Genomic DNA, 16,031 nt, shown 5'->3' with positions numbered 1-16,031 from the left:
ATATTAGATGTAGATATTTTCGGGATCCATATAATAATTTGATAAATTCATATAATCAAACCAGGGTAATAGGGACATCCATCACCTTAAATATTTATCTTTTCTTTATGCTAGGGACATTCAAAGTATTCTCTTCCAGCTATTTTGAAATGAACAATTGGTTAATGTTAACTATAGACACCCTACTGATGTATCAAATGCCAGGTCTTAGTTCTTCTAAGTGTATATTTGTATGCATTAATCAGCTTCTCTTTATCCAAACCCACCCTTCCCGGCCTCTGGTACCCACCAATCTACTCTCTATCCTCACGAGATCCTTGCCAGTTTCCGTGTAACCACCATTGCCTGACTTTCTAAAAGAAGCCAACAAGAGAGACCTCAAGGTTTTATAGAGAATGTGGGGTTTTGGCCAGGCACGGTGGCTCACGCCTGTAATCCCAGCACTTTGGGAGGCCAAGGCGGGTGGATCACCAGGTCAGGAGTTCAAGACCAGTCTGACCAACATGGTGAAACCCCGTCTGTACTAAAAATACAAAAATTAACCGGGCGTGGTGGCGAGCGCCTGTAATCCCAGCTACTCAGGACGCTGAGGCAGGAGAACTGCTTGAACCCGGGAGGCGGAGATTGCAGTTAGCCGAAATTACGCCACTGCACTCCAGCCTGGGCGATAGAGCAAGACTCTGTCTCAAAAAAAAAAAAAAAAAGAGAATGTGGGGTTTTTTTGGTCAATGTGTACAAAGTTTCATTCAGGAGGAATAAGTTCTGGTGTTCTATCTCACAGAAGGGTAACTGCAGCTAACAAGTGTATTGTATATTTCAAAATTGCTAGAAGAGAGGATTTTGAATGTTCTCAACATAAAGAAATGGTAAATGTATAAGGTGATAGTGTATTAGTCCTTCCATTGCTTATAACAGAATACCTGCAGGTGGGTCATTTATAAGAGAAAATAAATTTACTTCTTACAGTTATAGAAATTTATTTCTTACAGCTGAGAAGTCCAAGGTCAAGGGGCTGCATCAAGTAAGAGCTTTCTTGCAGGTGGGGACTCTGCAGAGTCAACGTAAGGTGGTATAGGGCATCACATGGTGAGGGGCTGAGCATGCCCACGTGCTAGCTCATGTCTCTCTTCTTCTTCTTATAAAGCCACCAGTTCCCCGTCATGATAACCCATTAATCCATTAATCCATTAATCTATTAATCCATGAATATATTAATCCATTCATGAGGGCAGAACCTTCATGATCCAATGATCTCCTAAAGATCCCATCTCTTGGGCCCGGCGCAATGGCTCTCACCTGTAATCCCACCACTTTGGGAGGCTGAGGCAGTCAGATCACAAGATCAAGAGTTCGAGACCAGCCTGGCCAACATGGTGAAATCCCATCTCTACTAAAAATGCAAAAATTTTCCGGGCGCGATGGTGCTTGCCTATAATCCCAGCTATTCAGGAGGCTGAGGCAGGAGAATTGCATGAACCCTGATGCGGAGGTTGCAGTGAGCCGAGATCGCGACACTGCACTCCAGGCTGGGCGACAGAGCAAGACTCCATCTTGAAAAAAAAAAAAGATCCCATCTCTCAACACTGCCACATTGGGGATTAAGTTTCAACATGAGTTTTGGAGGAAACAAATATTCAAACTATAGCAGATGGATATGCAAAACACCCTGATTTAACTATTACAGAATGTATACAAGCATCAAAACATCACACTGTACCCTACAAATATGTACAATTATTATGTGTCAATGAAGACAACAAAGTTTTTTTTTTTTAAAAGAGCATTAATCTTTTAAAAAATGAGAACTGGTAGTGTCTTTACAGACTAAGAAAAACAAAATCAATATCTAAATCAGCTAAAGGAAACCTTATAGTCTACAGAGAAGGGCCCTAAAGCAGGGAGGGAGGAGGGTTGCTCTAGGTCCTTGAACAGGCAGTAAGTTAGAGAAACAAGATCTTGGCTTTCATTTTTTTTCTTTCTTTAAGCAGGCGGTTAAGCATTATTTCTCTGGTTACTGCACATCTGCCCAATGACTCAATAATCCAAGTTCCTTCCTGAGTCTGTGAAATCCCTTCTCCAGGACTCAAGAAAGGTGGGGACATTGGGCATCCGGGGCTGGATCCTGGCACATGCTCCCAGGGCTGTGCCAGACTTCCAACAGCTTCATGTTAAATGCTGTTTTCAATCATAGTTTATATTTTACATCACATAAGCGATAGTTTTTTTTTTTTTCCTGTGTTTATATCTCCCAAGATCAAGTAGGTGGAAGCAAGAGACCCAAATTGCAGGAAAGTGGGAGTGGGTAGGGATAAGGGGATTAGGAGGTTAGGCTGGTTTCTCTCACGTCTTGCCCACCATCCCTTGTCCATGTACTGGTGACCGGTGTGGAAACTGGCCCAGTGGATTTTCCTCACTACTTTTTATCTTTATTATCTTCCTACATTTATAATTAATCACCTGCTCATACTCATGCATCTTTTCAACCTTACTATCTGATATGGTTTGGCTCTGTGTCCCCACCCAAATCTCACCTTGGGTTGTAATAGTCCTTACGTGTTGTGGGAGGGACTCAGTGGGAGGTAATTGAATCATGGACGCAGGTTTTTCCCATGCTGTTCTTGTGATAGTGAATAAGTCTCATGAGATCTGGTGGTTTTATAAAAGGTAGTTCTCCTGCACATGCCCTCTTGCCTGTTGCCACGTAAGATGTGCCTTTGCTTCTCCTTTGCCTTCCACCGTGATTGTGATGCCTCCCCAGCCATGTGGAACTGTGAGTCCATTAAACCTCTTTCCTTAATAAATTACCCAGTCTTGGGTATGTCTTTATTAGCAGCACGGGAACAGAATAATACACCCTCTTTCCTCTTTGTTAATTCTATTCCCAGATCTTTAGAAAAGCTTTCCACCTTTCTGCTTGCCCCTCTCCCCACATCCACAGCCTCACCACCATCATCTCTCCCCATCTTTTCATTCTGCTTCTTTGTTTGAAATGGCCTTAGTCATGCCAGGAAAACATTAGAGCAGGGCTAGGGATACATCAGTACTGAGGAAAGACGGAAGCCAAACATTTTGAAATGAGGATGTTAGGATAAAGACCCAGGGTCAAGAAACCACAAGCATCTTGAAATTGTGAAGTCATCTTCTCTAGAATCTCCAGTATTTCAATCCCATTACATTCCCCTAATTGAGTCTGCCTTTGCCAGGCTTTCTGCTAAAATACAATTTCTTATTAAACTTGATTTGGTTTGGTTTAGCTTAGCTCCTAGCATTGAATCAGTGTTGTTTTCTGGTCTACTGCAACTCTACTCTGTTTTTTTGCAACTCTACAGCACTTAGGTATATTATAAAACTTCCATGGGGTTGACCTAGAAACCCAACAATATGACATTGTTCTGTGGGGAAACACATCCTAATCTCAATTCACCGGCTGATAAATGTTCTAGCAGGAATACTTGGCTCCCTAGGTGTCTGCACCACGCTGGGCACATAGAGGTGCTCCACCCCAGGACAAAGTTATTTCATTGAGTTGGCAAATTGAGGAGAAACAGAAATTCTATAAGTCATTGAAGCAATCCATCATTGAATGATGCTTTTTTGACAAGAAGTAATATCACTGCTGTTAATAACTGCGACTCCCCAGAAAAAAAAAAAAACTTCTGCATTTCCTTTTCTATCTTTTAAATTTTGTCGAATCCTATTTCCCCAGCCTTTGTGTCTCTCCCTAGCCACAATCCACTTGTCCTTCAAAGTATTCACTGGTGGCTCCAAGTCAAACAGCAGTAGCTGTGCAAGTCTTAATGGTAGTAGCTACTATTTTCTTTTCTTTCTTTCTTTTTTTTTTCTTGAGACAGAGTCTCACTCTATTGCCCAGGCTGGAGTGCAGTGGCATGATCCTGGCTCATTGCAACCTCCACCTCCTGGGTTCCTGTGATTCTCCTGCCTCAGCATCCTGAGTAGCTGGGATTACAGGCACCTGCTACCACGCCCGGCTAATTCTGTATTTTTAGTAGAGATGGGGTTTCACCATCTTACCCAGGCTGGTCTCGAACTCCTGACCTCAGGTGATCTGCCTGCCTTGTCCTCCCAAAGTGCTGGGATTACAGGCGTGAGCCACCACGCCCAGCACCATTTTCTTCACTGTTACATGTACCTGAACTAAGTGATAAGAAGGCATCATCTCATTGAATTCTCATGACTCTCCTATGAGATGCAAACCCTCATTATCCCCACTTTGTTAGAGAGGAAAGTGAGGCTAACAGAAGTAAAGTACCACATCTAGAAAGTGGCAGAGAAGCCAGGCCTGGGACCTGAGCTATCTGGTTCTCGAGCCCCTGATCACGCTGCCTGCTCCCATCGCCGCCATCTGGTTTCCTCCCACGCACTCCTGATAATGCACAATACAATACTCAATTACATTGTTTGTTCTTTTCCAGCAATAGTGTGTTTAGCTTTTATGCTGTGTTAGATTATACGTTGCTACTAACCATGAGGAACATACGATTCAAGAGAACAAAGAAACGACCTTGCTCTGGTGGTCCAGAGCAAGGGTCTTGGGCTAGATTCTGTAGCTTGCCATCTGTGCCCTTCCCTGAGCCCATTCCTCATCTGTAAAGTGGGGCCCACATCATCAAACTGTGATGAGGATTAAAAGAAATAATAGTTAGGAAGGGCTCAGATGTGGTGATAGAGCAAAAAAAGTTAGTTATTGGTGTTCTGACAGCAAATACAGTCCTAAAATCATGATGTGGCTAAGTAGTTTTCTGAAAACTCATTTGGCAAGGTCACCAGTCTGCTGTGCCATCCATGTTTTGTCTGGGTGGACTTAACTAACATTCCCTGTCTCTCCCCAATACATCAGCAATATTTCACATTGTTTGTCTTCTGTCTGCCTTCCAAAATTATGAAAACGTTCACCCTGAGCAAACCCAGGCAGCAGTCTAATCTTTCTGCCCCTTCCCGCTGTAAGAGAAATATGGAGTGGGTTTGGGGTCAGGAAATGTTCATTCTGGTCTGAACTCTCCCACTGACCTCCTCCTATCTCCCCTCCTACCCCTGCCCTGTAGGCAAATCCTACTCCTGGCATCAGTTTCCTCCTCTGCCACAGGAGAGGATGGGCCAGCTGATCTGAAGGTGGCTTCCAGACTCTAAGACTTTTTTTTTAAAGAAGTAAATCCCAAGCTGTTGTCACCATCACTGTTTTCTGCTCTTCATAATATCGATGTGTTATGTGGGTGCGTTTGTGTGTGCTATAGCCGTACTGTGTTCCCGTGTATGTATGTATATGTGTCAGTGTGTTTGGCTGCATCTGTGCATGACTGTATATGGGTGTGTTTGTGTGCATCTGCGTGTCACTGTATTTGAGTGTGTGTGCACTTGTCTGTGACTGTGTGTGTGCACCTGTGTGTCCTGTATATGTGTTTGTGTGCGCCTGTTTCCTGTATGTGAGTGTGTTTGTGTGCATCTATGTGTGGGTGTATATAAATGTGTTTGCATACATCTTTGTGTGTTTGTGTGATATGAATAGGTTTGCTTTGTGTGTATCTGTGAGAGTGTGTGTGTCTTTGGACATTTCCACAGGGTTGACGTGGCCCAAACCCAAGTGACAAGAAAAGAGGGAATGGTGGTCTGCCCACTTGTGCCTTCCGCGCGACCCACGCAGGCGGACCCCAAAAGCTTAGGAAGCTCGTGGCCTGGATACCGCCCTCAGCGCAGAGGAGGCAGCCCCGGGCGGTGGGCGGGGCGGGCCCGGGCGGTGGGCGGGGCGGACGGCGGTTCTCCGGGCATGCTCGGCCTCGGCGGCTGCAGGCGGGGCGGGTCGCGCTGGTCCCCGGCCGGCCGGAGCGGCGGCGGTGGCGGCGCGAGGCGGCATGAGGGAGCCGCTCGGTAAGTCCCGGCGTCTAACCTTCCTGGCTCCCAACGTCCATTAAGGCCGCTCCCACGGCGCTTCGCGGGCCTCACCCGCAGCCTCCCGCACTCCCCCCAACTTCTCCAGCTGGGACGTCGCTCCGGTCCCAGCCACCCCGGCGGTTGGGGATGTCCGCACCCCCAGTCGCAGCCCCGCCTGGGCCCCCCGCGCCGTGCCTGGCCCCGCAGCCTCTGGGTGGAGGGCGCCTGCCAGCCCGGGAGGGGCGTCACCTCCCCTCAGGTGCCCAGCTCGGGGCGCGGGGGTCCCGGGGCGGGCACCGCGGGCCGCGGCTGGCGTTAGCGCTCGCGTCGCCCCTCGGCGCGCGGAGGGCCTCGGGGGCCGGGGTCACTCACTCCCCTCTCGAAGTCGCCCTCCCCAGCCTGTGTCCACCAACCCCTCCCGCGCCCTCGCGCCCAGACCTCGCGGACCTCACCCCGGAGCTGACAGCCGCCGCGCTGGGTCCCCGAGGTCCCAGTTCCCACGCTGCCCCGGCCGTCTGGACTGCCCGGGACGGTGGGGGCTCCCGCCGCGGCCCCGCTCCCGCTCCCGCTCCAGTCTCTGCGCGGTCTGCGCTGGGGATTAGGGCGCTAATCGCGGCTGCCTCCCAGCCAGTGCCCTGGGCCGCCCGGCTCCCGGCTGCGCGTGGGGTGGGAGAAGGGCAGGAGCCCCGCCTAGGAGTGCTGTAAATCCCGTTAATCAGCTCATTTATGGGATCTGGAACCCGCCCACCCAGGGTCTCTGCGCTCAGATCTCCGCGGGCGCCCTCTGCTTCCCCATCTCCAGTCGGGGTCCGTTCACCCCCAAAAGCCAGGGTTTGCCTGGATGCCCTGGCCACAGTGGGGCCCAGCAGTAGCAGCTAAAAGCGCCCCTCTCGCTTCCCGTCAAGAGGCAGAGCGCCTGGGATTCTTCTGGGCGTTTGTAAAGAAGCTGTGATTTCACTACTGAAGAAAAAAATAAAAACGAGAACTTTAGGCCAGCGCTACCTGGGCATGCCCTGGTGTTTGGTCATCCACACGCTTCAGGAGTAGAGAGGCCTTGGGGGAATTAGCTTGGGCACATCACCTCCCCACACCCACACCCACTCTCCCACTCCCGCACGCACTCCACCCGCCTCCCGTGTCCTCATTCCCTCCCCAAATCTAGTAGCTTGGTCTTAGTCTTGGGGAGACGGGTGGGGCGGTGCAGACCACACAACTCCCAGGGTTTCCTGTCCTGACAGTTTAATGTGATGTTTCTCCCACAACTTGTTTTCCTTCTCCGGTCTTTTGTCTTTTCAGATTTACAAGGAATAGATATCCCAGAGATTGAGGGCTAGGGTTGCAAAATACAGGGATTTGGGGGAAGGGGCCTGATAGGTAGGATTCAGGCAGCCAGAAATGCTCTGGCAAAAAAAGGCAGTCTGCATGGTGTAAACTGAGGGTCATGGGCTGTACACGTAAAACTTTGGGAACGTCAGTTCATTTTAGAATTTTAAGACCACCAGCAAAGCAAGAATGCATACAGGCTTTTTTGGAAATCATATGCAGATTCTGTTTCATGGGACTTGTGCTGGTTTTTGTGTGAAATTGGAAGTTTGTTAAAGTGGTTTGGTTTTCCATAACGTCTGTGGATTGGGACTTAATTATTTACCTTGACATTAGGTGTCTAATTCTTAGTCACCAGCTTAACAAGCTTCCTGAAGTCTCTAAGTGTCACTCTGGGCATGCAGCATGTAACAAACTGTTACTCCGCCTGGAGTGGGCGAGAAAATATTTGTTGAACAGAGGCCTTTAATCTGCTGGGCCTTCCTCCTGTAAAACTTCACCCTTTGCTGCAGAGACTGGAAGGTCAGGCCCTTGGCAGGCCCAGGAGAATTAGGGGATTTGGGTGGGTGGAGAAAGCCTGTTTCAGGAAAAAAGAAGTTTGGCCTGAGTGGCCACATGCTCTGGACGACTTGACAAAGTCATCAGGGTTATCAAATAGCTCATTGAGTGGTCACAGATTCCAGAAGCCTGTGGTCTATTGTTCGGCAGCTATAAAATGTAACGGGGTTGGAGGTACACAAGGAAAATAAATAAGGACCAATTTTTTCACTTAAAGTAAATATAAAAAGATTCTTGTAGTCTAATTTTTAACATGCAATTTAAAAATAAATCCTAGAAATGTTATCAGTACAGAAAGCCCAGAAGTCTGTGGCTCCCCCAAGTTCTCACTGGCCAGTTTGGGAGGACAGTAAACACCAGTCATCCTTAGGAGTCCGTAGTTTTTCTTTTAATGAGCTTGGCGAAACTCCATGCTAATTAATCTGGAGAGAGTTTAGAACACAGAGCGTTGGAGTGAAACAATTGTTCTATTGTGGTTTTTATTTTGATAAGCAAAGACTATCTCTCTGAAGTCCTCTGGGCCTATTGCTGAACCCATTACTGCAGTTTACTTGGGTTTTTAACAGATGTTGTTTTTCCGCCTTTGGATGAGAAGGGTTATCTCTCATTAAAACCTTGCTCTTGTGCTTTGTTTCAAGGGCCTGCTGATGGAAGGAATGTTGAGGTCCACTGACTTGCAAACGCCAGCAGCCCAGGGAGGGGAGGTGTGGGGCTTTGATATATGCTTTAATCACTAAATGGTGTTTAGAAAAATACAGGAACCCCTCCCCCAGATACTAAAACCTCAATTCTCTTGATTGGAATTGAAGATGTCTTGTTTAAAATTTGGATTATCTAGAACGAAATATCTTTCCCAACACCTTTCTATAGGTATGCTTGGGAATAGCCTGGTTAAATCAATAGGCTGGCAGATTTGTTATCAGACCGTGAAGTATCCTTATAGTTTTGGGCTTATTGGTTGTCTTTATAGTTTACCTGTAAAGCTCGTTTTTTCTGTATGTAAATGAAAGAATTTAGATACTATTAGGAAGAAGCACCAAGATACATTGCAAAGAAGGAAAGAAAAAAAAAAAAGCAAGCAACTTGTCTGTGTAGGAAGAATAGTTAGAGAAACAGAAACCAGATTGTTGCTACTGGTTATCTTTTGGCACTGTGGGGTTACTAGGAACTTTTCCTTTTTACTTAAGCACTGAGTTTTGCAGTGTTTACTTTTGAAATCGCTTTACATGACTTTTGTACTTAGGAAATAAATAAAAATGTAAAGATTATATGAAATAATTTAAGTCGAACACTTTGATAAAACCTTGGCTTTTTTAAATTCTGAAGATATTTAAAAACAAAACCAAAAGAAGGGTAAGTTTAATGGAATATTTAAGGTATCTTTACATGTGGAGCTTGACATATATGATGATAAGGGAATAAAATTCTAACCTATGATGATGTTTTACAGCTATTTTTGCAAATAGCCAAAAATTCCAAAAGATTTAAAAATCTTATCCAGTTTGAGTCCTTTCTTAATGACTTCTAATCTTTCAGAAATGTTAATGAGGTACTTAAGGTCTCATAAAAATATTGCTAGCCAAAGCAATAATTGTGTGACACAGAATTTAGAGATGAAAGAGAAGACAGGAGAAAGAGTGTGTTTGTAAGTGCATGTATGTGTGTTCACATTAGTTGTGGAAAGAAAAAAAAGGAGTCAGAGGAGATAATACTTAGGAAAAAAATTCAGTACATAATGTTGGGGACTTTTTTCTTTTTCTTTCTCTTTTTTTGAACAAATACCTTAATACCAATCCACCCCAGCAAGATTAACGTTCCAAGATCCTTTTGATCTTAGACCCAAGTTTTCCAACTCATTTGTTTTTTGTCACCTTAAAGAAACCTAAGGATGTCCTCCTGAAATGATTACTTCACAGATTAAGTATGACTTTTTACATCTTGTGAGATTTTAACAACTTAGTGCCTTGGCGGAGTTGGTCATCACACGTGTGGTATGGTAATAGCAGTCTGTGAGAACTTGGTGTCCCAGGACTTCAACTGGAACTGTTGCGTTATTTAATAATTAAGACTGGAAAGGGAAATAGCAATTCTATTGTTCATAGTAAAATACACAATTCTACCCTTAGGAAAAAATCTGTGGAAAGCATTAAAAACCTACGTGTTGGTTAGCAACATACTCCATTCTGGTTTGTTTTATGTCTTGGCGATTTACCTCTTGTTTAAAGAAAGTACTTTGTTATATATTAATCATAGCATTAGACCTAAATGTTGTCAGTTGAAGAGATATTTACACTGAACTGCCAACAATCTGAGGGACCAATTACATCTTAAGCATGGAATGTCAGTGAATACAACTGAAAAGTTTTAGGTCTTTTAGAGGAGTGACAATGTCTAATTAAGACCTTTTTAGAATGCTGGTTGTAACCTTGTATTAGATATCTTCAGCAGCACGTGTGATTTTGGCTTCCTGAAAACAGGTTAAGAGTCTCTCTGGCAGATAAGGCACATGTACCATATACTAGAGCCTTATGTGATTTACTATTCATTTATTCTTTTCTTCAATGTTTCTTTTATTGTCATTGAGGCTTCCAAATACCTAACCTATTTTTAAAGATGCATTTTCGTAATCTAACCTAAGCAGCATTTCATTTATGAAAGTTTTTTTCTGATGATGAAAGTTATATATAACTTAATTAAGTTATATGTTAATATATTAAGTTATGAATAATGATGATTGGTGAAACAATATTGTTATATTAAATTATATAATAATAATATGTATATTTTATATGTTGTTATATATACTTAAGTTAATATTAAGTATATGAAGTTAAGTATAGTAAGTATATGAAATTGCCAATATTTGACTATTTTTGACCTTCAAAATGACAATTTCATATGATTGGACCTAATACATTTCATGACAGAATATCATAAGATTCAGTAAAGTATAAATAAGGAAATTTTTCAAAAACTCAGAGTCCATCACCTCTGCTGACATTTTGGTATGTTTCTTTTCAGTGTTTTTTCCCCTTTCAAGTACATATGTATATAAACAAATTTGGTATGACATTGAATCTAGGGTTCTGTATCCTGTCTTTATTATTTAGCATGGTATCACGAGCATTTCCCTGTGCTGTTGTATACCTGAAAACATAATTTTATGTATGTGTATACATATTATAGTCCACTATATGGATACACCAGAATTTTTTTTTTTTTTTGAGACGGAGCCTTATTCTCGCTCAGGGTGAGGTGCAATGGCATGATCTCGGCTCACTGCAACCTTTGCCTCCCAAGTTCAAGCAATTCTCCCACCTCAACCTCCTGAGTAGCTGGGACTACAGGCGCATGCCACTGCACCTAATTTTTCTTGGATTTTTAGTAGAAACGGGGTTTAACTGCGTTGGTCAGGCTGGTCTCAAACTCCCGACCTTGGGTGGTCTGCCCACCTCAGCCTCGCAAAGTGCTGGGATTACAAGTGTGAGCCACTGCAGCTGGCCCAGAATTTTTTTTTTTTTTTTTTTACTAAATTAGACATTTAGTCTAATTTTGTTATTATCATAATTAAAACTCGGATAAATATCCTTATATAAAACAGTGTGTATCTCTGATTATTTCATTAGGACAGATCCTAAGAAGTGAGATTATTCTATAGGGTTTCAGATGTTTAAAGATTTTGTTACATATTAATAATTCTTTTCTTTCTTTCTTTTTTTTTTTTTTTTTGAGACAGAGTATCCGCTCTGTCACCCAGGCTAGAGTGTAGTGGCACAATCTCCACTCACTGCAGTTTCCACCTCAGGTTCAAAGGATCCTCCCACCTCAGCCTACTAGGTAGCTAGGACTACAGGTGTTTGCCACCACGCCTGGCTAATTTTTGTATTTTTAGTAGAGGTGGGGTTTCACCATGTTGGCCACGCTGGTCTCTAACTCCTGACCTCAAGTGATATGCCTGCCTCCGCCTCCCAAAATGTTGGGATCAAAGGTGTGAGCCAGCGAACCTGGCTAATCACTTTTAAGAAAGGAAATACTCATTTTCATTTACTTATAGCCTGCACCCCCCACCCCCCACCATTTATACACACACAAACAGGAGAACCCTTATAGCTCCTCATGGCCTTACCAACAACAAGCATTGCTTTTTAAAAGCTTTAATCATCTCATAAGTGAATAATGGCATTTTGGTTTAATTTGCATTTCTTTGATTACAGGTGAGGGTGACCATGCTTATCATCTTTTTAATAGCATATTTGTTTCTCTTTTTAAAGTTAATTTTTAGTTTGTGTTCTAGGCCAATTTTAAAAAGGAAAAGAGTTCTGGTTGATTTCATGAGTTCCTTAATGTTTTGTTTCCTTTCACTGTCTTCAGCATTATAACTGTAAATATGAGAATTAAAATGCTTATTTTTATAAATGGAAAGGGAGGAGAAGATGGTATCTGTTAAATGGCATTCATTTGCCAGTCCTAACCTTTAGTGATGAGAAGATCCATAATTGAAATAATACCACCTAGACCATAGCATCGCAAGGGAGGGTGCTGACGGGGTCTTATTTGTCTTTATATTCTTCAGCCCAGTGCCTGGCACTTCCAATGTAAAACAAGTGCCCTGGTGAATTTACGCTGGCGTAAGCGTGCAGCACCCGCACTCTGGGCTGGAGAATCGCTGGATGTTTCGCTCCTGGCCTGCCTTCCCCAGCCCACTCCTTTCCTCAGTGGGTGGCCATTTATCTCTACTCTCTTGAGTGGCCTCTGCATGGGTGCTAATGAGGCCAAGGTCAGAGGTTCTGTCTTCAGATGACCTATTTAGCCCTGTTCTGTGTCATGGCCACAAGCTGTACTTTTTTCCTGGCGCAGCTGACTTCGATGCCTGCTGCTCATCACAGGTGAGAATAGGCTAGAGAAAGGGTGCTGCTTCCTAGAGCTAGAAGGACCCTAAAGAACCTCTAGTTCAGCCTTCTCATTTTACTCTTTCAGGAGAAGACTGAGACCCAAAGGGTTCTCTGCTTTCCTCCTGTGCGGTGACTCAGGCTTGATTCAGCTCACAGATAAATACCGTGCACCATGGAGAAACAGACACTCATCCCAAGAGCGAAGCGGGAGGTAACCCAGCCCCATGCCCAATGTCAGTGGATCGTTAACAGCAACTTTCTAATTCTATAATCCCTTCCATTTGAATAGACAACATAGAGCTAATATTTAAAGAACTTTGAAAAGGTGCCATGCAGTAAGATCACTGCAAGTGGTCTTATTCAGGTTCTTTGGAAGGACAAATAATTAATCTTTGATGAAAATCCATTTGATGATGATTTGGGGAAAAGAGAATTTTATGAGACTAGGTTGGTTAAATCAAAATAAAATGAGCTGTCATCTTCTCAAACCAACAATTATTTCCAGTTTCTATATTTCTATTAATGGAATGATCATTATCCTCATCACTGAGGCTAAAATCCATTGTACTTCTTCTCCTGAAAATTACTCTTATTATTCCTTTTTTTTCTTATCCCCTCTGCCAGCCTCCCGTGCATGTTACAATAGAAAGGACTTGTAACTACAGGTCCCCCATCTGTTCTCGCTCTATCCACTTTAGTCCCCTGCTTTTCTGCCAGATTTCCCTTGCCCAAACCCATTTGTGGTTTGCTGTTTTCTATTCAAATTAAGTCCAAATTCTATTAATGTTGCAGATAAGAATGGCTATTTCTATATAGGACTTTTTTTTCTTTAAGAATTTATTTTTTTAAAGTTACTCATCTCCCACTTATTATAGATGTCGTTTGTATGCATTTCATTTTCATACAGCAGGCGTTATTATAACCCCATGTTATTTATGAAAAGCTCAAAACTCCAAATGATCAAAGAGGTCTGTTAAGGTCACAAGGCAATTGCATGGTGTATTTGAGAGCGAATCATATTACTGAGCATTTAAACATTAACACTAGCGTTACCATCAAGACATTATAGTCAAGTGAGGCATCAACTCTTGTGTGTGTGTGTGTGCGCGTGTGTGCGTGTGTGTGTGTGCGTGTATGTGCGTGTGTGTGTGGTGTGTGAGAAGAGTAATCTAGAAGAGCCATCCTGCTCCTAGAGAATAAAGGAGAATTTTTTTCCTTTTAAATACATGGTTTTTAATTTTAATGCCACCATGCCTTCTCTCTTTTCTTATTTATGTGTATGGATTATTTGGTAAACTAGGAAACTTTTTTTATGTTAAGGAAGAAAATATAGATGAGTGAACCTAAATTAGTAGCCTGAACTTCGAAGCTAGACAGACCTAGTTCAAACCATGGATCTAACACAAGCTGTGTAACCTTGGACTGTCAGCCTCAGTTTTCTTGTGAAAATGGAGACATTCCTGTCTACATCGAGAAGTTTGCTGGAAGCATAGAATGAATGAAAGTGTGCCAGTACAGAATCTAGCACATTACAGATGGTCATGAATAGTTGATGTTATTAGATTTCATGTGTGCTGCAATCCTGGGTTTATAATTCAGGTTTTTCCTTGGAGTTTGTAGAGGAAGAGTTTATTGGGCTGGGGGGCGGGCGGAGGGAAGAATCAGTTAACTATGATTGAAAGGTATTCTTGCTAAATATAATTACCATGCAAACACATAGCCATATTGGACCAACCTATCCAGCCCCAGGAAGAAAATGGCCCACATCTGTGTTTTGTGAGGGTTGTGTCTTCTCTGCCATTCTGACAAATGGACTGTAGCACAACCAGCTGTGTGCTGCACATGCCTGTTCCTCAGTGTATTCGGTGGCCACTTGGAGTACAGTGCAATTTGCTTTTATTTTAAAGAGCCCGGCATAGTAAGAGAGAGAAACTGAGTGTTGTGAGACCTAATGCTAACTTTAACTGTGATGCTGACCCTGTGTGTGATGTTGAACCAGTGAGCCTGGGGACTTTGTTCTAGGCTGCCAGGATTCTGTTACTAAGCCATTAATTTCTTTTCTTTTCTTTTCTTTTCTTTTCTTTTTTTTTTTTTGGAGACAGGGTCGTGCTGTGTCACTCAGGCTGGAGTGCAGTGGCATGATTTCGGCTCATGGCCACCTCCGCCTCCCGGGTTCAAGCAATTGTCCTCCTTCAGGCTCTTGAGTAACTGGGATTACCGGTGTTTGCCATCATGCCTGGCTAATTTTTGTATTTTTAGTGGAGACAGGCTCTCACCATGTTGGCCAAGCTTGTCTCAAACTCCTGGCCTCAAGTGATTCACCCACCTAGCCTCCTAAAGTACTGGGATTATAGGCGTGAGCCACCGTGCCTGGCCCCATTTCTTTACCCTTGGGATAATTCTACTCATAATCTACTTTAAATGCCAGTTTCCCTTCTCATACACAAACACATGCTCTTTGCCTAATGAACTCCTAACCATTCTTCAAAACCTAGCTCAAACACTTCTGTCTCTCATTTGTGCATTTTCTCAACAAGTATTTATTGAGTGCATACTGTGTGCAAGTTGCTGGGGATAAAGCATCAAACAAACCAAAGACCCTGCCCTAAAGCCTGACTCTGTGTTCCTAAAGCCCTTTGCTTGTGATGGGATCTCATTCCTCTGTAATCCCTCACGTGGTGGAACTTACTCTGTTGAATTAAAGAACAAACCCTTACTTCTCTGGTCCTTCCTTGTCTGTTGAAGCAAATGACCCAAGTTGTACAACTCCTTGAAAGACATGCAGTAGGAGTGTCAGGAGTGGCAGAGTTGCTATGGAGATTTTTCTATTAGTACAGTAGCTGCCAGAGCTTGTCAGCCTCCATAAAATGTAGGGACATAATGGAAAATTATCAACTTCCAAAGTTTGATACTCTCCATGCTGACAGGCGAGACTTTCCCTACTGTAATCTGGCAGGTGATGAAGAGTGAGGACAGGCAAGCAGAATTGTGCGACAGACCCAAGTAAGAGCTCCCAGTGACAGGAAACACATGCCGCAGGCATCTTCCTTTCACCTGCACACGGGCCAGCAGGCGTTTCCTGGCCATTGTTCGCCATGGCTGCAGTGGCTCTATTTCCGTCCACCAGCGAAGTGGGGCTGGAGCTGGTTGAGCTTTTTGATGGGGCTGGCTTTTGTGGCTTTTGTGTGTCTGTCACCCAGGCCAGCATTACCATCAGCCCCCCTGGAAGCAGTGGTGGGTGTATCCGTCTGACCAATCTGTCTTACACCTTATCATCAAAGGGAAGACTTAGGAAGAAAGATGTTCTCATGTAGGAATAAACAGGGCGGCTCTACCTCTTTTGCTCATGGGTAGGTTTCTGCCCATTTTCAT

At 43.7% G+C, this 16,031-nt stretch overlaps 1 protein-coding gene across 5 annotated transcripts in view; it reads left to right on the top strand.

The window, feature by feature from the left end:
- The window catches only part of JCAD (junctional cadherin 5 associated), a 149,132-nt gene that overhangs the window by 97,406 nt on the left and 35,695 nt on the right, over positions 1–16,031 (top strand). Inside the window, exons 1-4 of one of the 5 annotated variants that reach the window (XM_055275030.2) lie at positions 5,810–5,883; positions 11,504–11,620; positions 12,341–12,653; positions 12,745–12,870. The exons of 2 other annotated variants lie outside the window; for them this stretch is intronic. The gene's annotated coding sequence lies outside the window, so the exon portion shown is untranslated. Of the gene's footprint in view, positions 1–5,778; positions 5,884–11,503; positions 11,621–12,340; positions 12,654–12,744; positions 12,871–16,031 lie in introns of those variants that run through there. 2 more of the 5 variants (XM_063637268.1, XM_055275034.2) reach the window with 2 other exon arrangements.

This window comes from Symphalangus syndactylus, chromosome 4 (genome assembly GCF_028878055.3).
Source record: "Symphalangus syndactylus isolate Jambi chromosome 4, NHGRI_mSymSyn1-v2.1_pri, whole genome shotgun sequence".
Classification (NCBI taxonomy): Eukaryota; Metazoa; Chordata; class Mammalia; order Primates; family Hylobatidae; genus Symphalangus; species Symphalangus syndactylus.
This window is presented reverse-complemented; position numbering and strand designations above follow the sequence as displayed.